Source organism: Macaca thibetana, chromosome 7, assembly GCF_024542745.1.
Source record: "Macaca thibetana thibetana isolate TM-01 chromosome 7, ASM2454274v1, whole genome shotgun sequence".
Taxonomy (NCBI): Eukaryota; Metazoa; Chordata; class Mammalia; order Primates; family Cercopithecidae; genus Macaca; species Macaca thibetana.
In genome coordinates this window covers 133,554,591-133,582,058 of record NC_065584.1, presented here as the reverse complement: position 1 = coordinate 133,582,058, position 27,468 = coordinate 133,554,591, and the positions used below count along the sequence as shown (strand labels likewise).

At 37.7% G+C, this 27,468-nt stretch overlaps 2 protein-coding genes across 9 annotated transcripts in view; one reads left to right on the top strand and one right to left on the bottom strand.

Annotated features, from left to right (window-relative positions):
* The window catches only part of COPS2 (COP9 signalosome subunit 2), a 495,307-nt gene that overhangs the window by 420,158 nt on the left and 47,681 nt on the right, over positions 1–27,468 (top strand). The window lies entirely within an intron of this gene.
* The window catches only part of GALK2 (galactokinase 2), a 258,318-nt gene that overhangs the window by 214,762 nt on the left and 16,088 nt on the right, over positions 1–27,468 (bottom strand). The gene's annotated exons all lie outside the window — the stretch shown is intronic.

Sequence of the window (27,468 nt, the reverse complement as noted above, 5' to 3'; positions counted from 1 at the left end):
CACCATGCGGTAGTATATTTAGTTTCCTAAGGCTGTCATAACAAAGAACTATAAACTGGATGACTTAACACAACAGAGATTTATAATCACAATTCTGCAGCCTAAAGTCTAAGTCAGAGGTCTAAAGTCTAAGTCAGAGGTCAGTAGTACCTCCGAAAGCTGTAGAGGAGAATCCTTTCTTCCCTGCCTCTTTCTATCTTCTGGTAGCAGCCATCAATCCTTGGTATTCCTTGGCTTTCAGCTTCATCACTCTTATCTCTGCTGTGTCACCACATGGCATTCTCTCTGTTTTTCCTTCTTGTAAGGACACCAGTCATATTGGATTAAAGTCCATCCACTCTAATTGAGTATGACCTCATCTTAATTGATTACATTTGCGAAGATGCTAGTCCAAATAAGGTCACATTCTGCAGTTTCAAGTAGATATGAATTTGGGGGGTTATACTGTCTAACTCAGAACATGTAGTAAAATAAAAACTAGACTGGACATCAGGAAACCACAGTTCTAATTCTAATGAGATCTCTAATTCAATGTCGACGTTTGGCAAATCGTTTTCTCCTGGCCTCTCTTCTCTAAAATTTGAGAATTTGAACTAGATATTCCTCATAGGTCCCTTCCAGACCCAAAATTCTTGTAATATATTTAATAACTCGATACTCTCAAATTATCTCAAGTCAATTCTGTGAATAGCCCTCATTATTTGTAGTCTCACATCATATTGTATCTGGGTACTAACACCGGGATAATAAATGTTTATTAAAGCCTAATATATTCAGGATATTAATTAATTAAGAAACAGAGACCCACACCCAAAAAAACTCAAGAAAATTTAATATAATAATATAAAAATATGTGGAATATTGTTGGAAGTTATTCAAGCTCATCTCTTGGGAATTGAATAGTCATCAGAAACTGTTTATATCAGTTTCTTTGGCTCTCTTCCTGCCTCATTCTCTTATTGCTCCAAAGACACCATTATAATTTCTCTCTGCTCAGTACTTTTTGCATTCCACCTGCCTCTGTGAACCTCTTAGTTTCTGATCCTCCATACCTTCAGTTTTCATGGCACTGTGGCCTTGACTATACAAGACTTAACAGCTCCAGTGTCCTATACTAACTGATTACATTTCTGTGTCCTTTCGTTCAAATTCTCGAAAGATATAATCAGCTTGGCAGAGTTTAGGTCCTGTATCCGTACAGGTCTAGACATCTGTGGCCAAAGGGTGAGGTCATTTAGTACAAATAAGGTCACTTGTTTTAGTTACAAATATGATCACTTGTGCTTACTCCTTCAGCAGAGGCTGTGGAAGAGAACAAAAGATCGCAGCAGGGAGACAATAACAGAATCTCTAACATATGACTCAAAATACATTTACTGAACTACCTGGTAGACGTGGCTGCCTAAATGTGAGTTTCTCTATATATCCTCAAAAAAGAAAACAAGAACAAATAAAAGTATACAAAAACTCTGTCTTCAGTATAACTAGAAGACAAAAATGCCAAACTTCAAGTTACCTATAATAGGGGGAAAAAAGAAGAGAGAAAAGAAGACCACAGTGAACTACTAGAAACAAAAATTGAGCAAAAAAGCCAGGCACTCTGGGTGTGCCTGTAGTTCCAGCTACTCTGGAGGCTAAGCCAGAAGGATCGCTTGAGCCTAGAAGTTCTGGGCTGCGGTGCGCTACGCCGTCCAGGTGTCTGCACTAAGTTGGGCTTCAATATGGTGACCTGTGGGGGCCAAGGGATTACCAGGTTGCCTAAGGAGCAGTAAACCGACGTAGGAGGGAAATGGAGCAGGTCAAAACTGCTGCACTGATCAATGGCAAGATCCTGTCTGCAAGTAGCCACTGCACTCTAGCCTGGGCAACATGAGACCTTGTCTTTAAAAAAAAAAAGGAAAGAATGAAAGAGAGGGAGGGAGGGAGGGAGGGAAGAAGGGAGGGAGGGAGGAAGGAAGGGAGGGAGGGAGGGAGAGAGGGGGAGGGAGGGAAAATTGAGTAAAATAAAGAGAAAAGAAGGGAGCCACCAAAACTAAAATTAATCTAAAACCACTACCAGAAAGAAAAAGTCCACCTATTAAAAAACAGGAGGTGTGGGAGAGAAAAAGAGGAAAGTAGAATAAGCTCATTGATTACTAAATAGGCAAGAGGTAAAAGTTAAAAGATACAAAAAAAAAAAAAAAAACTGACAAAGCAATGATTTTTTTAAAATTATAGTACAGACATATACAAGGATATTATTAAAGAAACAAAAGCATAGAAAGAACAGGTCCTGTACAGTCAGGTAGACCTGGGCTTAAAACTCTCCTCTACACATGATGAAATTCATTAATCTAATTCACCTTTAAACTGGATAGAAATATGTATCCCATAGATTTGTTGGGAAGATTAATAAGGTCATTTGGAACAGTGTCCAGTCCAGCACTGGCATGAAGTATGTGTTTAATAAATGGTAGTTATGATTATATCTTAGTTCCTGGGTTCAATATCATTTCCACTCTGTAGCAGGTGAATAAGAATACATCATAAGCAATGAGAGATGGTAGGTATGTTTGTGTCAGGATAGGAAGCAATGTTAGTGCACTGGGTAATTTTAATGATGCTATTGAAAAATCTTGGTGCTCTCTGCCCAGCTTCTTCTATTTTATAGAGAAGTTTGTTGAAGCAACTGAGGTTATTTGTCTGGATTTGAGATAGAATGACATAAAATTGGTGCTTTTCAACAACCACCACTGGAAAAAAATTAAAAACTGACGAAGAAGATAGTAGAAGTTAAATAAGAAAATAGTCCCCTGTTTTCTAAGGGTGTTTTAAAAATATAAGCACAAAGGTAACCAATAAAACAAAAATATAAATCTTCCTAAATACCATACAAATTTCAAAAATAAAGGAGAAGAGAAAAATATCTGGTAGATAGGAAAAACATAAAATGTACCATAGCATACAATTACAGGTTGAGCATCCCTAATTCAAAATTTCAAAATCCAAATCATTCCAAACTTTGAAGCTTTTTAAGCACAGCCATGACATCATAAGTGGAAAATTCCACACCTAAGTATTTAACACAAACTGTTTCATGAATAAAATTATTTTAAATATTGTATAAAACTACTTTCATGCTATATGAATAAGACGTATATGAAACAAATAAATTTCATATTTACATTTGGGTGCTATCTCCAAGATATCTCATTATGTATATGTAAATATTCCAAAATCCAATAAATCTGAAATCTGAAAAACTTCTAGTCTCAAGCATTTTGGACAAGGGATATTCAACCTGTATAAAATAGTACAACAACTGAAATCAAACATATTAATCACATTAATAAATGTGAATGAGCCTCAACTATTAAAACAAAAAGATTTGCAATTTTGCTCCTAAAACAGGACTGAATGTATTATGCTGTATACTAGACACATAACTAAAACAAGGTGATTCTGAAAGACTAAATATCAAGAAATGACCATAGATATTATAGGCAAATGAAAACAATAAGAAAACAAGTAGTAATCCTGATCAAAATTGTAGAATTTAAGCTTACGCACTAAATGTACATAGAAGGATACCTTTCTTTAGAGAGAGTGAGATAGGGTCTCACTCTGTTGCCCAGGCTAAAGTGCAATGGGCAGTGGCATGATCATGGCTCACTGCAGCCTAGAACTCCTGGGCTCAGACAATCCTGCAGTCTCAGCCTCAGCAGAACTACAGAACTACTATGTTGCCTAGGATGGTCTCAAACTTCTGGCTTCCAGTGATCCTCCTGTCTCAGCCTACGAGAAGGATATTTCTTAATGTTGAGAGCCACAAATCAAAATGAAGATATGGCAGTTAAGAAATATCCCAAATGAAACAGTAATCACTTGTATAAGGCGAAACTACAAGGTAATTTAAGGAAATACAGGTAGAAATACATTAGCAATAAGAGATTATAAGACACCTTAGTACATCAAGGAGGCCAAATCACATAGAAAAGGCTCAATAAACTTGATAAAGTAAATTTTATGGATATATACATATATCAAACATTGTACCCTCATAATAGGCAATACAACTTCTCAAGAGTACATGGAACATTCACAAATACTGATCATATATTTGGTTACAATGAAACATTAGTAAATTCCATAAAGTACAAATAATACAAACAACACTCAATGCAACAGAACTAGAAATTATTAACAAGAAAAATGACAAAACGTCCTCCTACCTGCGAATTTCTTAAGTGTCTTTTAAACAACTCTTGGGTGAAAGGGGAAATAAAGTGAAAGAATCTAAAAATAATAATAACATTAAAAGCTCTACTCATTAAAAATATATGGGATACATTTAAAGCAGTCAGAAAACTCCATAGTTCTAAACACTTTAGCAGTAAAAATGAAAAAATGATAATAAATTCTCATCTCCATAGGCTAGAAAATAAACAAAAAGAATGACACAAAAAAGATAAGAACAGAAAGTAATGATATGGGGAGTAGAAAACAGCAGACCTAAGTTAATAAATTCAAAGCCTGGGTTTTTAGGAAAAAAGTTAACAAAATTCTATGTGTGGATCAAATTCACACATAACAAGGTCTTTAAACTGTTAAAATAAAAACTTCATTCTAGTTAAATTTAAAGGGGTTTAACTGAGCAATGAACAATTCATGAATTGGACAGCCCCAAAATCACAGTAGATTCAGAGAGACTCCAGCTCTTCATGGAGCTGAAAACCATGGCCTGAGAACTATGCGAAGAATGCACAAGCTTCAGTGGCCAATTCGATCAGCTGAAAGAAAGGGTATCAGAACTGAAGATGAAATGAAGCAAGAAGAGAAGTTTAGAGAAAAAGGAGTAAAAAGAAACAAAGAAAGTCTCCAAGAAATATGGGACTATGTGAAAAGACCAAATCTACGTCTGATTGGTGTACCTGAAAGTGATGGGGAGAATGAAACCAAGTTGGAAAACACTCTGCAGGATATTATCCAGGAGAACTTCCCTAACCTAGCAAGGCAGGCCAACATTCAAATTCAGGAAATACAGAGAACACCACAACGATACTCCTCAAGAAGAGCAACTCCAAGACACATAATTGTCATATTCACCAAAGTTGAAATGAAGAAAATACGTTAAGGGCAGCCAGAGAGAAAGGTTGGGTTACCCACAAAGGGAAGCCCATCAAACTAACAGCAGATCTCTCGACAGAAACTCTACAAGCCAGAAGAGGGGGGGCCAATATTCAACATTCTTAAAGAAAAGAATTTTCAGCCCAGAATTTCATATCCAGCCAACCTAAGTTTCATACGTGAAGGAGAAATAAAATCCTTTACAGACAAGCAAATGCTGAGAGATTTTGTCACCACCAGGCCTGCCCTACAAGAGCTCTGGGAGGAAGCACAAAACATGGAAAGGAACAACTGGTACCAGCCACTGCAAAAACATGCCAAATTGTAAAGACCATCAATGCTAGGAAGAAACTGCATCAACTAACGAGCAAAATAACCAGCTAACATCATAATGACAGGATCGAATTCACACATAACAATATTAACCTTAATTGTAACTGGGCTAACTGCCCCAATTAAAAGACACAGACTGGCAAACTGGATAAAGAGTTAAGACCCATCAGTTTGCTGTACTCAGGAGACCCATCTCACATGCAGAGACACACATAGGCTCAAAATAAAGGGATGGAGGAAGATCTACCAAGCAAATGGAAAACAAAAAATGGCAGGGGTTGCAATCCTAGTCTCTGATAAAACAGACTTTAAACCAACAAAGATCAAAAGACACAAAGAAGGCCATTACATAATGGTAAAGGGATGGATCAATTCAACAAGAAGAGCTAACTATCCTAAATACATTTGCACCCAATACAGAGGCACCCAGATTCATAAAGCAAGTCCTTAGAGATCTACAAAGAGACTTAGACTTCCACACAATAATAATGGGAGACTTTAACACCCCACTGTCAACATTAGACAGATCAATGAGACAGAAAGTTAACAAGGATATTTAGGAATTGAACTCAACTCTGCACCAAGCCAACCTAATAGACATCTACAGAACTCTCCACCCCAAATCAACACAATATACATTCCTCTCAGCACCATATCGCACTTATTCCAAAATTGACCACACAGTTGGAAGTAAAGCACTCCTCTGCAAATCTAAAAGAACAGAAATTGGAAGGGCGCGGTGGCTCAAGCCTGTAATCCCAGCACTTTGGGAGGCCGAGACGGGCAGATCATGAGGTCAGGAGATCGAGACCATCCTGGCTAACACGGTGAAATCCCGTCTCTACTAAAAAATACAAAAAACTAGTGGAGCAAGGTGGCGGGCGCCTGTAGTCCCAGCTACACGGGAGGCTGAGGTGTGAACCCGGGAGGCAGAGCTTGCAGTGAGCTGAGATCCAGCCACTGCACTCCAGCCTGGGCAACAGAGTCAGACTCTGTCTCAAAAAAAAAAAAAAAAAAAAACAGAAATTATAACAAACTGTCTCTCAGATCACAGTGCAATCAAACTAGAACTCAGGATTCTGACACTCAAAACCACACAACTACATGGAAACTGAACAACCTGCTCCTGAATGACTACTGGGTACATAACAAAATGAAGGCAGAAATAAAGATGCTCTTTGAAACCAATGAGAACAAAGATACAACATACCAGAATCTCTGGGACACATTTAAAGCAGTGTGTAGAGGGAAATTTATAGCACTAAATGCCCCCAAGAGAAAGCAGGAAAGATCTAAAATTGACACCCTAACATCACAATTAAAAGAACTAGAGAAGCAAGAGCAAACCAATTCAAAAGCTAGCAGAAGGCAAGAAATAACTAAGATCAGAGCAGAACTGAAGGAGATAGAGACACAAAAAACCCTTCAAAAAAACCAATGAATCTAGGAGCTGGTTTTTCAAAAAGATCAACAAAATTGATAGACTGCTAGCAAGACTAATAAAGAAGAAAAGGGAGAAGAATCAAATGGATGCAATAAAACATGATAAAGGGGATACCACCACCGATCCCGCAGAAATGCAAACTACCATCAGAAAATACTATAAACACCTATATGCCAATAAACTAGAAAATCTAGAAGAAATGGATAAATTCCTAGACACATACACCCTCTCAAGACTAAACCAGGAAGAAGTTGAATCCCTGAATAGACCAATAACAGGATCTGAAATTGAGGCAATAATTAAAAGCCTACCAACCAAAAAAAATCCAGGACCAGACGGACTCACAGTCGAATTCTACCAGAGGTACAAAGAGGAGATAGTACCATTACTTCTGAAACTATTCCATTCAATGGAAAAAGAGGGAATCCTCCCTAACTCATTTTATGAGGCCAGCATCATCCTGATACCAAAGCCTGGCAGAGACACACACAAAAAAGAGAATTTTAGACCAATATCCTTGACGAACATTGATGCAAAAATCCTCAATGAAATACTGGCAAACGGAATCCAGTAGCACATCAAAAAGCTTATCCACCATGATCAAGTGGGCTTCATCGCTGGGATGCAAGGCTGGTTCAGCATACGCAAATCAATAAACGTAATCCAGCATATAAACAGAACCAGAGACAAAAACCACATGATTATCTCCATAGATGCAGAAAAGGCCTTTGACAAAATTCAACAGCCCTTCATGCTAAAAACTCTCAATAAATTAGGTATTGCTGGGACGTATCTCAAAAAATAACAGCTATTTATGAGAAACCCACAGCCAATATCATTCTGAATGGGCAAAAACTGGAGGCATTCCCTTTGAAAACTGGCACAAGACAGGGGTGCCCTCTCTCACCACTCCTATTCAACATAGTGTTGGAAATTCTGGCCAGGGCAATCAGGCAGAAGAAAGAAATAAAGGGTATTCAATTAGGAAAAGAGGAAGTCAAATTGTCCCTGTTTGCAGATGACATGATTGTATATTTAGAAAACTCCATCATCTCAGCCCAAAATCTCCTTAAGCTGATAAGCAACTTTAGCAACGTCTCAGAATACAAAATCAATGTGCAAAAATCACAAGCATTCTTATACACCAATAACAGACAGCCAAATCATGAGTGAACTCCCATTCACAATTGCTTCAAAGAGAATAAAATACCTAGGAATCCAACTTACAAGGGATGTGAAGGACCTCTTCAAGGAGAACTACAAACCACTGCTCAAAGAAATAAAAGAGGACACAAACGAATGGAAGAACATTCCATGCTCATGGATAGGAAGAATCAATATCATGAAAATGGCCATATTGCCCAAGGTAATTTATAGATTCAATGCCATCCCATCAAGCTACCAATGACTTTCTTCACAGAATTGGAAAAAACTACCTTAAAGTTCATATGGAACCAAAAAAGAGCCCGCATTGCCAAGGCAATCCTAAGCAAGTAGAATAAAGCTGGAGGCATCACACTACCTGACTTCAAATTATACTACAAGGCTACAGTAACCAAAATAGCATGGTACTGGTACCAAAACAGAGATATAGACCAATGGAACAGAACAGAGCCCTCAGAAATAATACCACACATCTACAACCATCTGATCTTTGACAAACATGACAAAAACAAGAAATGGGGAAAGGATTCCCCATTTAATAAATGGTACTGAGAAAACTGGCTAGCCATATGTAGAAAGCTGAAACTGGATCCCTTCCTTACACGTTATACAAAGATTAATTCAAGATGGATTAAAGACTTAAATGTTAGACCTAAAACCATCAAAACCCTAGAAGAAAACCTAGGCAATACCATTCAGGACATAGGCATGGGCAAGAACTTCATGTCTAAAACACCAAAAGCAATGGCAACAAAAGCCAAAATTGACAAATGGGATCTAATTAAACTAAAGAGCTCCTGCACAGCAAAGGAAACTACCATCAGAGTGAACAGGCAACCTACAGAATGGGAGAAAATTTTTGCAATCTACTCATCTGACAAAGGGCTAATATCCAGAACCCACCAAGAACTCAAACAAATTTGCAAGAAAAAAACAACCCCATCAAAAAGTGGGCGAAGGATATGAACAGAACTTCTCAAAAGAAGACATTTATGCAGCCAACAGACACATGAAAAAATGCTCATCATCACTGGCCGTCAGAGAAATGCAAATCAAAACCACAATGAAATACCATCTCACACCAGTTAGAATGGCAATCATTAAAAAGTCAGGAAACAACAGGTGCTGGAGAGGATGTGGAGAAATAGGAACACTTTTACACTGCTGGTGGGACTGTAAACTAGTTCAACCACTGTGGAAGACAGTGTGGCGATTCCTTAAGGATCTAGAATTAAAAATACCATTTGACCCAGCCATCGCATTACTGGGTATATCCCAAAGGATTATAAGTCATGCTGCTATAAAGACATATGCACATGTATGTTTACTGCAGCACTATTCACAATAGCAAAGACTTGGAACCAACTCAAATGTCGATCAATGATAGACTGGATTAAGAAAATGTGGCACATATACACCATGGAATACTATGCAGCCATAAAAAAGGATGAGTTCATGTCCTTTGTAGGGACATGGATGCAGCTAGAAACCATCATTTTCAGCAAACTATCGCAAGGACAAAAAAACCAAACACCACATGTTATCACTCATAGGTGGGAATTGAACAATGAGAACACATGGACACAGGAAGAGGAACATCACATACCAGGGCCTGTTGTGGGGTGAAGGGAAGGGAGAGGGATAGCACTAGGAGATATACCTAATGTAAATGACCAGTTAATGGGTGCAGCACACCAACATGGCACATGTATATATATGAAACAAACCTGCACATTGCGCACATGTACCCTAGAACTTAAAGTATAATTTTAAAAAAACATGCATTTAAAATATCAGTGATAATCACATTTCCCTCTTTTATAACATAACAAATGTGATATTAGGGGGAAAAAAAAAGAGAAATGTATACAAAAAAACTGGAAAACATTAATAGCCAGGGGGCAATCAATTGCATTCCACCAGACAGGATTTGCAATTCCTATGGAAAATAATACATAATTTGCATTGCTAACAGTTTTATATGACCTACAGAGTTGTAAAATACCATGAATCCATGAATACAATGAAAGCCTCAGAACTCACATAGAAATCAGATAACTTGAAAGGTATACTAGACAACTTCTAGTTTTCCTTTGAAGATACCTGATAATCTTTTGGTCCATTTCGAAGTTTTTCACAATCTTCCCTAAAACTCAAACTGAGGAATATTCTGTAAAACAGCTGCTCATAAAACACATAGAAAGGCTGAGGAAGTGTTCCACAATAAAAAAGATTAGGCCGGGCGCGGCGGCTCATGCCTGTAATCCCAGCACTTTGGGAGGCCGAGGCGGGTGGATCACAGGGTCAGGAGATCAAGACCATCCTGGCTAACACAGTGAAACGCCATCTCCATGAAAACTACAAAAAAAAATTAGCCGGACATGGTGGTGGGCGCCTGTAGTCCCAGCTCCTTGGGAGGCTGAGGCAGGAGAATGGCGTGAACCCAGGAGATGGAGCTTGCAGTGAGCCAAGATTGCGCCACTGCACTCCAGCCTGGGCGACAGAGCAAGACTCCATCTCAAAATACAAACAAACAAACAAACAAAAAAATTAAAGAGGCAACAAGTAAGTATAGTATACATCCTAGATTGGGTCTTAGAACAGGAAAAAATATAGCAGTCCACCCTTATTTGTGGTTTTATTTTCTATGACTTCAGTTATCTGCTGTCAACCATGGTTTGAAAATATTAAATGGAAAAATACAGAAATAAACAATTCCTAAGTTTTAAATTGCATACCATTCTGAGTAGCATGATAAAATCTCACACTGTCCCATTCTGTCCTGCCCAGGACATGAGTCTTCCCTTTGTCCAGCATATCCACACTATATATGCTACGCACCCACTAGTCACTTGGTAGTCATCTCATTATCAGCTTGACATCTGTATTGTCTCTATATTGCAGTGCTTGTGTTCAAGTAACCATAATTTTACTTAATAATGACTCCAAAGCCTGTGAGTAGTGTTGTTGGTATACTGTTAAAATTGTTCTATTTTATTTTTAGTTATTATTGTTAATCTCTTGCTATGCCTAATTTATAAATTAAACTTTATCATAGATATTTATATATAGAAAAAAAGCAAATAGTATATATAGGATTCAGTACTATCTGTGGTTTCAAGCATTCACTGAGGGGTCTTAGAATGTATCCACCCATGTATGCTGTATTTTGCTATAAAGGACATGAGTAGGATAACTGGTAACACATCACATCTGTCAATTAGATAATACTGTTCTATCAATGTTAATTTCCTAATTTTAATCATTATGCTCTGATTATATAAAAGAATATCCTTGTTTTTAGGAAATATGCATTCAAGTATTTAAGGTTAAAAGAGCATGTTAAATAAAATTTATGGAAGACCGTTATTTTGGGCTGAGTTCCACTAGGTCAAAATGGAGTCATTCATGCTAAAGTTCCCCATCACCAAACCAAAACTAAGTTGTTTATCTGATCTATAAAAAAGCAGGAGAGACATGGTAGCCAAATTCCTAAACAGGCCAGTTTTAGCCAGCATGGTAAGGAAGTCCCCTCTGTTTTAACCCTTACAAGAAAACGAACCTGAAGTAACCTGATGTTAACCAATCTGCTTTTTATTATGCTTTTTCACTTGTTCTTCTTCAAGCTATTTTGTAAAAACCAACTGTTCTGCCATGCCTAGCATAGCACCTCTCTATTTTTAGATGCTGCCCAATTCATGAATTGAAAATAATAATAAAAGCTAATTAGAGTATTTAAATTAGTTGAGATTTTGTCTTCTAACAGGCATCAGGTCCTCAACTTAATCTCAAACTGTTCAGGAAAAATATTATAAGGGGATAGGAGCAAGATAGCCAAGTAGAACCCTCTAGGGATCATCTTCCTGCAGAAATAACAAGTTGAACAACTAACTATCCACAGAAGAAAGCACCTTCATAAGAACCCAAAATCAGGTGAATAATCACAATATCTGGTTTTAAAATCATGTCAAGGAATTTGACACTGAAGACGGTCAGAAAGATAGTCTTGAATCATTGACACCACCCCTCTCTTATCCTCCAGCAATGGTGGTGGCCATGTAGCATGGAGAGAGAATCTGTGCACATGGAGGAGTACAGTGATTATGGGGCTTTGCTTTGGAATTCAGTGCTGTCCTGTATCAGTAGAAAGTAACACAGTGCAGAAATCAGCCAGTGCCCCTGGAAGGAGCATTTAGACCAGCCTTAGCTAGAGGGAAATTGACCATCCCAGCAGCCTGAAAGTAAGTTCTGGCTAGCCCAACCACCATGGGCTAAAGCACAACAGGTTCCTAAACAAATCTGAAAGTCACTCTAAGTCTTTGTAAGGCACTGAAAACCCTGACAACATTTCTACACATCCTGGGCCAGAGGGGAATCTACTGCCTTGAAGAGAAGGAACTAGTCCTGGGAGAATTCATTGCCTGCTGACTACAGAGCTGTCAGACCTTGAATGAACATCAGTGGTTGCCAGGTAGTATTTGTCATAGGACTTGGATGACCCTGTGCATTCCCAGTGTGATGGCCATGGGAAGAGACTTGTTCTGCTTGAGGAAAGAAGGAAGATTAAAGGGAACTTTCTCCTGAAGCATGGGTACCAGCCTGGTTACTGTGATACAGACCACCCAAGGACTCCTGGGGTCCACAATTCTAGGACTTGGCCCTGGATGGCATTTTTGGACCTGTGCTGGACCGGAGAGGAGCTCACTACCCTGAAGGGAGCATCCCAGGCCCAGCAGCATGCACTACAAGCTGACAGAAGAGTTCTTGGGTAAACAGTGGTAGCCAGGCAGTAAACATCAGCAATAACCAGGCATTACTCACTACAGACAAGGGGGAGGTGGCCACAGGGAAATACTTCTGCTTGAGGAAAGAGGAGGGAAGAGTAGGAAGGACTTTGTCTTGCAGCTTGGGTGCCAGCTCAGCCACAGTGGAATAGAGCACCAAGTAGATTCCTAAGGTTCCTTACTCTATGCCCTGACTCCTAGACAGCATTTCTGGACCAATCCTGGGCTGAGGGGGAGCTCATCACCCTAAAGAGAAGGCCACAAGTCTGGCTGGGTTTGCCACCTGCTTGGGTCTTGAGGGAGCATCAGTGGTAACCATGACATGGTTTCTGCAGGCCTCAGGCAAGACCCAGTGCTGTGTGAACTTTGAGTCTGACCCAGTGTAGATCCAATGACAGTGGCCACAAGGGTACTTGTGTTTCCCATCCCCCAACTCCAAGAAACTCAGCATGGAGAAAGAAATTCTGTTTGGGGGAAAATTATGGTAAAGAATAACAGACTCTGCCTGGTAATCCAGGGAATTCTCCCAGATCTTACCCAACACCACCAAGGCAGTACCTCTACAAGAAGGCAAGAGACACAGTGTTACTGGGTGTGGGGTACCCCCTAATAAAGATATAGCTGCAGTGACCAAAGACTTAGATCATAACACTCAATTCCCTTCAAATACCTAGAAAGCCTGCCCAAAAAGGATACAAATAAATCCAGACTGCAAAGACTACCATAAATACTTGAGTCTTCAATGTCCAGACATCAGTGAACATCCACAAGCATCAAGACCATCAAGGAAAATATGACATCACCAAATGAACTAAATGAGGCACCAGTGGCTATTCCCAGAGTGACAGAGACAAGTGACCTTTCACATAGAGAATTCAAAATAGCTATTTTGAGGAAGCTCAACAAAATTCAGGGTAACAGACCAGGTGCAGTGGCTCACGCCGGTAATCCCAGCACTTTGGGAGGCCAAGGTGGGCAGATCATGAGGTCAAGAGATCAAGACCATTCTGGCCAACATGGTGAAACCCTGTCTCTACTAAAAACACAAAAATTAGCTGGGTGTGGTAGTGCACACCTGTAGTCCCAGCTACTCGGGAGGCTGAGGCAAGACAATCGCTTGAACCCGGGAAGCAGAGGTTGCAGTGAGCTGAGATTGTACCACTGCACTCCAGCCTGGCGACAGAGTGAGACACCGTCTCAAAAAAAAATTCAGGATAATACAGAGAAAAAATTCAGAATCCTATCAGATACTTTTAACAAAGAGATCAAAATAATTTAAAAGAATCAAACAAATTCTAGAGTGAAACTCTCAATTGAAATACTGAAGAATGCATCAGAGTCACTCAATAGCAGAATTGATCAAGTAGAAGAAAGAATTGGTGAGCTTGAAGGCAGGGTATTTGAAAATACACAGTGAGAGGACATAAAAGAAAAAAGAATAAAAAAGAATATAGCATGCCGACAAGTTACAGAAAATAGCCTCTAAAGGGCAAGTCTAAGATTTATCGGCCTGAAAAACATAGACAGTGAGAGAGACTGGGGTAGGACGTTTATTCAAAGGAATAATAAAAGAGAACTTTCTAAACCTAGAGAAATATATCAATATTCAAGTATAAGAAGGTTATGGAACACCAAGCAGATTTAACCCAAATAAGACTACCTCCAGACATTTAATAATCAAACTCCCAAAGGTCAAGGATAAAGAAAGATCCTAAAAGCAGGAAGAGAAGAGAAACCAGTAATATGTAAAGGAGCTCCATTACATCTGTCAGCACACTTCTCAGTGGAGACCTTACAGGCTAGGAGAGAATGGCAAGACATACTTAAAACTGCTGAAAGAAAAAAAAAATGTGTATCCTAGAATAGTATATCTAGCAAAAATATACTTCAAACATGAAAAAGAAACAAAGACTTTCTGAGACAGACAAAAACTGCTGTCACTGACAGCAGACATATCCTACAAGAAATGCTAAAGAAACTTCAAACTGAGAGAAAAGGATGTTAATAAGCAAAAAGAAATCATCTGAAGAAATCCAAATCAAAATCAAAACCACAATGAGATACCCATCTCACACTAGTCAGAATGGCTATTACCAAAATGTGTCAAAAACTAAGAGATGCTGATGAGGCTGCAACGAAAAGGGGACATTTATAATCTGTTGATGGAAATATAAATTAGAAAGTGTCTGGAGTTTCTTCAAAGAACTTAAAACAGACCTACCATTTGACCCAGCAATCCCATTACTGGGTATACATCCAAAGGAAAATAAATCATTCTACCAAAAAGACAAATGTACTCATGTGTTCACTGCTGTGCTATTCACAGTAAGAAAGACATGGAATCAAACCCAGGTGCCTATCAATGGTAGACTGGATAAAAAAAATGTAGCACATAAACACCCTGTAATACTACATAGCCATAAAAAAGAGTAATACCGAATTCTCTGCAGTAAAATGGATGCAGTGGGAAGCCATTATCCTAAGCAAATAAACACACGAACAGAAAACAAAATATTGTGTTCTTACTTTTAAGTAAGAGCTAAACACTGAGCACACATGGATATAAACATGGAAACAAAAGACACTCTAGACTACTAGAGGGAGGAGAGGAGGAATGGGGTACGGGTTGAAACACTATCAGGTACTATGCTTATTACCTGAATGACAGGACACAGGCCCCAAACCCCAGCATCACACAATATTCCCATATAACAAATGTGCACGTGTACCCACATATCAACAGTAAAAGTTAATATTTTTCAAAAAAGAAATCATCTGATGATAGAAAATTCACTGGTAATAAGAAAGACACAAACACAGAAGATTATAACACTATAACTGTGGTGTGTATACTACTCATATCTTGAGTAGAAAGACTAAAACATGAACCCATCAAAAAAAATAACTACAATAACTTCTCAAGACACAGACAATAAGATATGAATAAAAACAACAAAAAGTTAAAAAAGAAGGTAGATGAATTTGAAGGTTTTTTTTAGTTTTCTCTTTTCTTCCTTGTTTCTTTTTGTAATTGGTGTTAATATCAGTTTTAAAAAAGGGTGATAAGATGTTATTTGCAAGCCTCATGGTAACCTCAAATAAAGAACACAAAACAGATACACAAAAAATAAAAATCTAGAAATTAAAAACCAGAGAAAATCACCTTCACAAAAAGCAAGACAGGAAGGAAGGAAGAGAAGACTACAAAACAACAAGAACACAACAATAAAATGGCAGAAAAGTCCTTACTTACCAACAATAACATTGAACATAAATGGACTCAGCTCTCCAGTCAAAGGACATAGAATGGATGAATGGATTAAAAACAAAACAAAATCCAATGATCTATTGCCTACAGGAAATATACTTCACCTCTAAAGACACACATAGACTGAAAAAGAAAAGGGATGAAAAAAGATATTCCGTGCCAATGGAAACCAAAAAAGAGCAGAAGTAGCTATACTTATATTATACAAAATAGATTTCAAAATAAAAACCATAAGAAGAGAAAAAGAAGGTCATTATATAATGATAAAGGGGTCAATTCAGCAAGAGAAGTAACAGTTGTAAATATATATGCACCTTATACTGGAGCATCCAAATATATAAAACAAATATTATCAGAGCTAAAAAGAGAGGCCCCAAAACAATAATAGCTGGAGACTTCAACACTCCACTTTCAGCATTGGACAGATCATCCAGAGAGAAAATCAACAAAGAAACATGAGATTTAATCTGCACTATACCAAATGGACCTAATAGTTATTTACAGAACATTTCATCCAGCGGCGACAGAATACACATTCCTTTCCTGGGCACATGGTTGAGTCTCAAAAACAGACCATATCTTAGGCCACAAAACTAGTCTTTTTTTTTTTTTTTTTTTTGAGACACAGTTTCGCTCTTGTTACCCAGGCTGGAGTGCAATGGCGTGATCTTGGCTCACCGCAACCTCTGCCTCCCCGGTTCAAGCCATTCTCCTGCCTCAGCCTCCCAAGTAGCTTGGATTACAGGCATGCACCACCACACCCAGCTAATTTTGTATTTTTAGTAAAGTCAGGGTTTCTCCATGTTGGTCAGGCTGGTCTCAAACTCCCGACCTCAAGTGATCCGCCCGCCTTGGCCTCCCAAAGTGCTGGGATTACCAGCATGAGCCACCACGCCCAGCCAAAACTAGCCTCTAAAAATTCAAAAAAATGAAATCATATCATGTATCTTTTCTGACAACAATGGAATAAAACTAGAAATCAATAGGAGGAACTTTAGAAATATACAAACACAATTAAACAATATGTTCCTGAATGACCAGTAGGTCAATGAAGAAGTTAAGAAGGAAACTTTAAAATTTCTTGAAGCAAATAAAAATGAAAACACAACACAGCAAAACCTTTGGGTTACAGTGATGGAATGCTAAGAGGAAAGTTTATAGAAATAAATGCCCACATCAAAAAAGTAGAAAAACACCAAATAAATGACCTAATGACGTATCTTAACATAGAAAAACAAGAGAAAGACAAACCTGAAATTAGTAGAAGAAATAACAAAGATGAGAGCAGAAATAAATGAAATTAAAGCAAAAAATACAAAAGATGAACAAAAGGAGAAGTTGGTATTTTGAAACAAGTCATGCACAGAAATACAAACTTCATACATTATCACTTATCTGCAGGAGCTAAAAATTAAAACAATTGAACTCATGGAGAAAGAGAGTAGAATGATGGCTACCAGAGGTTGCGAAGGGTAGCAGAGGTGAGGGAGTGGGGATGGTTAATAGATACAAAAATATAATTAGATAGAATGAATAAGATCTAGTATTTGATAGCATAACAGTTATTACAGTCAACAAAAATTTATTTTACATTTTATAATAACTATAAGATAACTGGAATGTTTATAACACAAAGAAATTATAAATGTTTGAGGTGATGAATACCCTATTTACCCTGATGGGATTATTATACATTGTATGCCTGTATCAAAATATCTCATGTACCCCATAAATATATACATCTATATTATGTACCCATAAAAATTAAAAATTAAAACAGAGATAGAGAATGATAAAGCAAATGTGGTAAAATGTTAAGTTTGGGGAATTTGGGAGAGGAATATACAGTAATTTTTCAACTATTATTTGACTTTTCTATAAGTCTAAAAGTATTTCAAAATAAAAAACTTTTTTTTAAAAAACAAAATTTAGCCAGGCCTGGTGGCGGGCACCTGTAATCCCAGCTACTCAGGAGGCTGAGGCACAAGAATCGCTTGAACCCAGGAGGTGGAGGCTGCAGTGAGCCGAGATCGCGCCACGGCACCACCTCACTCCAGCCTGGGCAACAGATTAAGACTCTGTTTCAAAAAAAAAGTCTTTTTTTAAAAAAAGAAACATTTACTGATGCTGTACTAAGTACTCTTTGAAAGGAGATGAATAAGAATCCTTGGCCTTAAGAAATTTAAAAGTTGGCTAGGTGCGGTGGCTCATGTACGTAATCCCAGCACTTTGGGAGGGCAAGGCAGATTACTTGAGCTCAGGAATTCCAGACCAGCCTGGGCAACATGGCAAAACTCCATCTCTATAAAAAATACAAAATATTAGCTGGGCACCATGGTGCATGCATGCCTGTAGTCCTAGCTATTCAGGAGGCTGAGGTGGGAGATTCACCTGAGCCCAGGAAGTCAAGGCTGCAGTGAGCCATAATTGTGCCACTGCACTTCAATCTGGGCAACAGAGTGAGACCCTGTCTCAAAAGAAAGAAGAGGAGATGAGGGGAGGAAGAGGAAGAGGAAGAGGAAGGGTCTAGCAAAAGAGGAAAATAGGTAAGCCAAAATTCACAATACAGGGAAACAACACAGTGACAAGTTGGCCAAACACAGTCCTTTGGGAGCACAGAGAAACATCATTTAGTCCCTGCTATGAGAGAATATGAGTGGTAAGATAAATCAAAAAGAGGGAAGGTACATTAAAGGATCCCCAAAGATGTAATGTTTGAAATAAATTTTAAAGGATGATGTCAGACAGGTTGCATAGGGCGAAGCACTCTAGGCAATTGGCATGAAAAGGCCCAAGCATACTGCATTCGGAAAACTACAAACAGGGTTCTAAAAACATCAGAAGAGAACAGGAGGGGAGGAGGTTGGAGGGTATCAAGCCTCAGATCTTAAAGGGCCTTATCATGCCATACTGAGAAACCTGGCTTTCAACATACAGGCAATGGATGTGAACAGACATTTAAAAATGAAGTAAATCATCAATTTTGCATTTGAAAAAGCTCACTGGGTAGTGTGTGGAATTTGGATTGTAGAAATAAAGAGATCTAATAGCAGTTCATTGTAATATATCTAGAGAGAAATGCTGAAAATACTTTAAAGCTATAGGTAGAGAAGAGTGAAATTAAGGTGTTATTTGTCAAATCCAAAGGAATTGGTACAATTAAATGTGGGAAAGAGAGCGATTAAGTATAACTCCCACTTTTCCGGTTTAGGTAATACTGCTAGCCTTAATAGGGGTTAATGTTTCTGCCTGTGAAAATCATATATAGATGAAATTCAAGTTCTCCTGAACTTGAATCCTTATTAGTTTGTTTTTACAAGGACTGCAAACACAAATAACAAGAAGTGCTAACAGCAGAGTTAGAATAAGTCTCCTAAAATGTGTCTTAATGAAATTATTTTGAATTATAACTTTGTCATTTTCCTAGACTTCCTTGGGAAGGCAGTCCGTTCATGGCTTATAACTGCTTCATCACCAAGAGGCTTACTATACAACATTCCTACCTTTAAAATTCAAATGCATGGAGGCAAACAAGGAAAGCATTTTTCTCTAAGAACAGAAAGAACTGAAGTGAACAGTGTTTTTCTAAACTTCATACCTAATCCTCTAATAATGAATGGTGGGCTGTAATTGGGGTAAGTAGCTGTATTTTACCTCTAGGTGAGCTACCAACAAGACCTTGTGTCTTAATGCAGTCACTGAAAGTATGCCCCCCAAAAAAATACAATGAGCATTTCAATATGAAAATAAGAGCTCCTACAAAGATCATATTGTTAAAGGGGGAATTGGCCAAAGTACTGCAGCACGAATTGCTGACTCTGGTGCTCTGAATGCTCTTTTGACTTAAAATCTTAAAAAAAAAAAAAAAGAAAAAAGAAAAAGAAACAAAGAAAAAAGAATAGCAGTATTAGTAACAGAACTTGAGAAACAAAGCTATGACTGTCATGAATGCAATGGACTTTACTAAAAGGACTAATTCTCTCAGACCATGTGGCTAACTGCAGAAATGAATGAATTAAAATTTCAGGAGCTATGACATGTATTTTCAGTCTTCCACTGTGACCTTGGGCAAGTCCCCCATCCTGTCTGTGCTTATTTTCTCTTCAACATCAGGATATCGAGGCATGGCATTATAGAAAATGTTAATTTTTAATACTAATGTAAGAACGATTGGTTATAACATTAATTATGTTAATTTGTATGAGTTGCTCTACGCCTCAAATTTCCTCATCTACAAACTGAGGCTAATACTAGAACTCACTGCAAAAGTTTGCTTGAGGGTTTTATAAGTATAAAATAATTATAGTTATTACTATTATTACTGTTATATTTGAGAATTTAATATATGTTATAGATGGAATTTCAAAGTATGATAATTACCATTGGGAAAGGAGGGTGAATTTGAATCTCTGTTTTGTTCTTTCATCACAATAAATTTCTCCAAGATCAAAAATTAAACATAAAAATAAAACTATAATTATATTAGAGATCTTAGAAAACAAGGTTATGATGGTGAAAATAAAAATAGTAGGTTGAATAGAAGAATGAAAAGAGTTGAAGAGCAAATTAGTGAGCAAGAAGTTGAAGGAAAGTGGAAATTAAGGCCACAGCTATAGCCATTTTGAAAATAATGAGAGGTCTACATATCAAAACCCATGAGACACAACCATAATGGCACTCAGAAAATTTTCTAGCCTTCTATTCATATAAGAAAATAAATCATGGGGGAGAAAGGTGCTTTCCTTTCTGTCTGGCAAGAGCCACCAGGTAAGCCAAGAGAGCTGCATACAAGTACATTCAGGAGCTATGGAAGAAGCAACAGTCTGATATCATGCACTTTCTTCTGAGAGTCCCTGCTAGCAATATTGACAGCTCTCTGCTCTACCACAGGGCTCCACAACCCACCCAGCCCAAAACAGTGCACTGACTGGGCTACAAGGTCAAGCAAGGTTACATTATATATAGGCTTCCTGTGCACCATGGTGGCCGAAAATGCCCAGTTCCTAAGGGCGCAGCTTATGGCAAGCGTGTCCATTGTGGTGTTAACCAGCTAAAGTATGCTCGAAGTCTATTGAAGAGGAGAAAGCTGGACTCCACTGTGGGGTTATAAGAGTACTAAATTCATATATATATACACACACATATACACACACACATACACATATATACATGTACATATATTTTTATTTATACATATATACAGACATATTTATACATTTTATTTCTATATATATTTTCTTTTCTATTTTTTTTTTTGAGACAGAGTCTTGCTCTGTCACCCAGGCTGGAGTGCAGTGGCACAATCTCCACTCACTGCAACCTCCACCTCCTGGGTTCAACCAATTCTCATGCCTCAGTCTCCCGAGTAGCTGGGATTATAGGCGTGCGCCACCACACCTAGCTAATTGTTATATGTTTAGTAGAAACAAGGTTTCACCATGTTGGCCAGGCTGGTCTTGAACTCCTGGCCTCAAGTGATCCACTCACCTTGGCCTCCCAAAATGATGGGATTACAGGCATGAGCCACCATGCCCGGCTGAGAGTCCTGAGTTCTTACTTTGGTGAAGATTCAACACACAAAATGTTTGAGGTTATCCTCATTCATCCACTCCATAAAGCTGTCAGAAAAAGTCCTGACACCCAGTGGATAACCAAACCAGTCCACAAGCAAAGGGTGATGCATGGGCTGACACCTGCAGGCCAAAAGATCCGTGGCCTTGGTAGGGTCATAAGTTCCACCACACTCCTGGTGATTCTCACCGCGCATCTTGGAAAAGGCGCAATACTCTCCAACTCCACTGTTGCCACTAATGTAAGTAATGCTTGTAAAATTGATACCTAAAAAACAATTTAGGACAGTCATGTCTGCTTACAAGTGTTATTTGTCTGTTAAAACTAGTCTGTAGATTGTTTCATGAATTCTTTGTCAAATTATGAAAGTTAAAGTGCAATAATGTTTGAAAACTCTATAAGTGATGATGTATCTTGTTTCTAATAAGATAAACTGTTTTGTCTTTATCTAATTAGGGGGTTATATGGCAGTGTTTAAAACATACTGTGTGGTATAATAGGTTTAAAATAAATTCTTTAAAAGAAAAAAAGAAAAGAAATAATGAAAATAAATAAAGTATGCATATAACACAGGAACCTAGCAAAAAGAAATCAAAGAAATTAGAAGATACAAATTAACAGATAAAAGCAAAATTTAATGAACCAGGAGAAAATAGCAGATTGGATAAAAAAAATTACAAGGTGTTTCTTCAATTAAAAAAACAATAATATAGAAAAAAACTTTGTGTCATTAAACATAACCAATACTAGAAATAATAGACAAACATAAATTTTAAAAGGATTTAAAAATTTTTAAATCCAGATGGCTGATTTGTCTAGAAAAAATACAAATTTCTAAAATTGACACAAGAGGTTAAAAATAAAGAAATAGAAAAGTTGTCAGAAACAAAGCCCAAAAAGTGTTATAAAGTTAGTTGGATCTTCAAGGAAAAAAAATAGTCTTTTCTTTTTATAAATAATTCTAAATAATAGAAGCTGTGGAAAGTTTCCCACCTTATTTTAGGAGGCTAGTCTAACCCAGATGCTTAAACTTGACAAGAATGGCTAATCTCACTTGTGAAAATAGATAGAAAAACTCTAAATAAAATGTTGGTAAATTTAATGCAGTAATTACCTAAAATAACCTATGTGACCAAGCAGAGTTCATTCCAGGAATGTGAAGGTAATCAGCACCAGAAATCTGTTGATTAAATGCACTATGCTAACAGAATAAAAAGAGGAAAATTCTATGACTTCACGATCCTCTCAAAAAACCCAAAGAAGAAACAAATGTATTTTCATAACCATTCCTTATTTTTAAAAATAAAATAAAATAGGCCGGGCACGGTGGCTCAAGCCTGTAATCCCAGCACTTTGGGAGGCAGAGACGGGCGGATCACGAGGTCAGGAGATCGAGACCATCCTGGCTAACACGGTGAAACCCCGTCTCTATTAAAAAATACAAAAAAACTAGCCGGGCGAGGTGGCGGCGCCTGTAGTCCCAGCTACTCGGGAGGCTGAGGCAGGAGAATGGCGGGAACCCGGGAGGCGGAGCTTGCAGTGAGCTGAGATCCGGCCACTGCACTCCAGCCTGGGCGGCAGAGCGAGACTCCGTCTCAAAAAAAAAAAAAATAAAATAAAATAAAATAAAATAATTTTTAAATCTCTGTCACGCATTGACCTAAAGACAAAAAAAGTGAGGCAAACTTAACACAGAGTTTATTTGGGCCAAGTTTGAAGACTGCAACCCAGGAGCATAGATTCAAGTTAACATGAATATACCCTCTGATTAGCAGTAGTTACTAGTGGTTTATAAAGGAAAAAAATGGGGTGGTTCCTAATTTGTTTACCAAGAATTTACATTAAAATAGCATAACCTATTGATCAGCTGTACGTTGTTCTTTGTATCACAGATTACAGGAACATGAAGATAACAGGGGAAGCAGCTAGTCAGGAAGAAAAGGCCTTTAAATGACTGGCCCCTGGGACATGGGTGCAAGGAGGGGGAGGGATGTGACTAAAGTGCCATATTCATGTCTCTCTGGGCCTGATAAATTTTTGCACATCTCACATAGCTCAGATGGCTCAGAGCTATTTTTCTTTTCTCACCTACTAGAAAAGGACATGTCCTTAATTTAATAAACGATGTTTACCAGAAACAGCAAACATCATATTTGATGGCAAAATATTAGAAGCATTCCCATTTGTGATCTGAGAAACTAAAGTAAATGCCCCTTTATCAAGTAAGGGGGACCCTAAAGTTAAGGTAACAAAAGTTACAGGTTGAGGCATGACAACTTCTTAAATTCTCATGACTACAAGTAAAACAACACTCTGGCTAAATCCCCTAGCAATATTGGACACCTCCTAACTCTGACTTATGATCCAGACCACTACAACTCTGATCAGACAGAGGACCAGCCTTACAAACATTCTTTTCTGATAAACAACTGCAGACCTTAAGCCAGTTTCAGCCAGCCTATAGAGGCTGTGCACTAATTGTCTTTGTGTCCTATAGTTCACCTTTTGATGTAAAGAGCCAAATTCCATCTCATTTTAATGGTAAAACCTGCCACAAAGTGAACATGGGATGTATGTTACATATATGTTTACCCACTATGTGCTTGGCTCCCCTCATAAATATGTATAGCTTTTCCCCAAAACCTGCCAAATATGTATGATTCTATTTTATAAGACAGACTCTGTGGAGCCTAAAACCAAACTTCCTCTTTCCTACTCGAAGTTACAGCACCTTCAGTCCACACTGGAGACTCTCTCTTCCTGGTCTACAAACTGATATTGCCAATAAAGCTCTCCTTTCTACTATCTCGCGCCATCATGGTGGTCATTTGGATGACACATTAAAATAAGGGTGAAGACAAAATGCTATCATCATTATTATTCAACATACGACACTGCATAAATTATAAAATGTCTACACAACAAAAGGTGTCATAAAGTTAAGCTAGAAACTCTATTAATAATATATATAGAATAAATGGTTTCTATTGAAAATACATATACATACAAAACTACATGCATATAAAAAGAGTTTCTAAAAATAACAAGAAATAGGCCAAGCGCCATGGCTCATACCTGTAATCCCAGCACTTTGGGAGGCCGAGGCAGGCACATCACCAGGTCAGGAGCTCGAGACCAGCCTGGGCAACATAGTAAAACCCTGTCTCTACTAAAAATACAAAAATTAGCCAGGCGTGGTGGCACACACCTATATCCCAGCTACTTGGGAGGCTAAGGCAGGAGAATTGCTTGAACGCAGGAAGCAATGGTTGTGGTGAGCCGAGATCATGCCACTGCACTCCAGCTGGGGCAACAGAGCGAGACTCTGTCTTAAAAACAAAAGAAACAAACAAACAAAAAAAAAACAAGAAATAGACAATCCAATAACATCCTTTTTGCAGGGCCATTTGACAATAGCTATCAAAATTTTAAATGTTTATTACCTTTGGCTCTGCTTCCATTTTTATGAACGAGCTTTAAAAAATTCACACAAATGCTCAGAGAATATATATACACATATATATTTCGTGTGTGTATGTGTATATATACACATATATACATATATGTATATATGTGTGTGTGTATATATGTATGTGTATATATACATACACACAGACTCTGTGGGGCCTAAAACCCAAACTTCCTCTTCCCTACTCAAAGTTAAAGCACCTTCAGTCCACACTGGAGGCTCTCTGTGTGTGCATACATATATACACACACAAGGATGTTTGTTGCAGCATTGTTTACAAGAGAGAAAAATTAGAAATCTAAGTGTACTAAATGTTGAGTGGTTAAATAAATAATAGTATTCATACTACAAAATACTCTCAGCCCTTAAAAACAGTGAAATAGTCCGGGGCACAGTCGCTCAACCTGTAATCCCAGGGAGGCCAAGGCGGGTGGATCACTTGAGGTCAGGAGTTCAAGACCAGCCTGGCCAATATGGTGAAATTCGCCAGGCATGGTGGCACATGCCTGTGATCCCAACTACTTGGAAGGCTGAGACAGGAGAATCTCTTGAACCCAAGAGGTGGAGGTTGCAGTGAGCCAAGATCACGCCACTGCACTCCAGCAGACAGAGCGAGACTCCGTCTCAAAAAATAAAATAAAATAAATAAAAATAATGAAATATATCTGTATGAACTGATATACCAGGATATATGAGAAAGATTAAATGAAAAAAGTAAGCAAAAAACAACAAATATCATATAATTATTGGACTTATGTGAATATATCATTTTTATAAAATATAGTAACAATAATATAAGAACGCAATGATATTATAAGGATACAAACCAAATGGATAACTTCTAAGAAGGGAAGTAGAAATTGGCAGTCTAGGGTAGAAATCAGAAACAATCAGGAAAGAAACTGGGATTTTCAGGCTTTACTGAATATACTTTTAATTAATCCAAATTTTTAATATTAAGAATGTATTCAGTGTCACCCTGCTAGCTCAACTGGTAGAATAGAGACCAAAGAATGTGTGCATACAGCAGCATTATTCATAAGAGCCAAAAGGTGGAGGCAACCCAAATGTCCATCAATTGTTGAATATATAAACAAAATGAGTATCCATAAACTGGAATATTATTTGACGATAAAAAGGAATGATGTACTGATACATGTTAAATGACATACTGATACATGAATCTTCAGAACATTATGCCACATGGAAGAAGCCAGTCACCAAAAAAACAAACATTTTCTATGATTCCATTCATTTGAAATGTCCAAAGTGACTAAATCTATAAATACAGAAAATAGATTAGTAGTTGTTTAAGGCCAGGTGAGGGGAAAGGGAATGGAGTTCTGGGGTGTGATAATACAAGGGATGGTGGGGTTCTTTCTGAGAAGAAAACGTTCAAAATTTGATTACGGTGTTGGTTGCACAGCTCTATGAATATACTAAACTCATTTAATTGCAAACTTTAAATGAATTAGTTATGTGATACGTGAATGTCAATAAAACTGCTACAAAAATAACAATAATCCAACAAGTTTAGAAACTTAATCCAAAAGAGAAAGTAAAGAGATACAGCTTGCTAAGAATGCAAAGAAAGCCAGAATAGAGAAATTTAGAGTCTTACAGTACAGGTACCACACAAGAGTGGGACACAGAAAGAAAATATTAGAACTTCAATTTCTATTTGATTTTTACATAAAAATAATAAAAAGGAAATTAAGTTTTACTAAAATGTATAATATGGTCGACCAGTGCCTTTACTCAAAGGATCACATGGCTTGTGAGGTTGAAGAGGCATCCTGAAAAAGAACAAGAGTTCCACAAGGAGGCAGGCTGACCATTTATTCATTTTTTTTTCCTTCTCAGCATATTGCAATATTTGACCGGTTAGGTGAATTTATAGATTATACTATTTAGATTTAACAAAATACATCCCTCCTAAAATGAGTAAGTGGCTGCAAAAGAATCCTGCAAATAAAACATTGCATGAAGCTAATAATTGCATTTTGTGCACAAATGAACAACAGGAAAATGGCAGAGCTTACCTATTATGATCTCTTCTGTGGATAATACAGATAAATATTAACAATATTTATATTTATATTTGTTGCATGAATGAATAATATGAAAATTATGAAAAACAAGAAGGAACACTAAGGAAATTCAGTAAGCAATTCTTCACTTTGAGTACATGTACCTATATTGTTACACCATCCTCCCCCAAACAGAGTGAGTATAGATAGAAATGTTGATCTTTATTATTAAAATCACATAAAATGGAAACACATTAGGAATTTACACATGGATATGTTTTATGTAAAAGACTAAACTA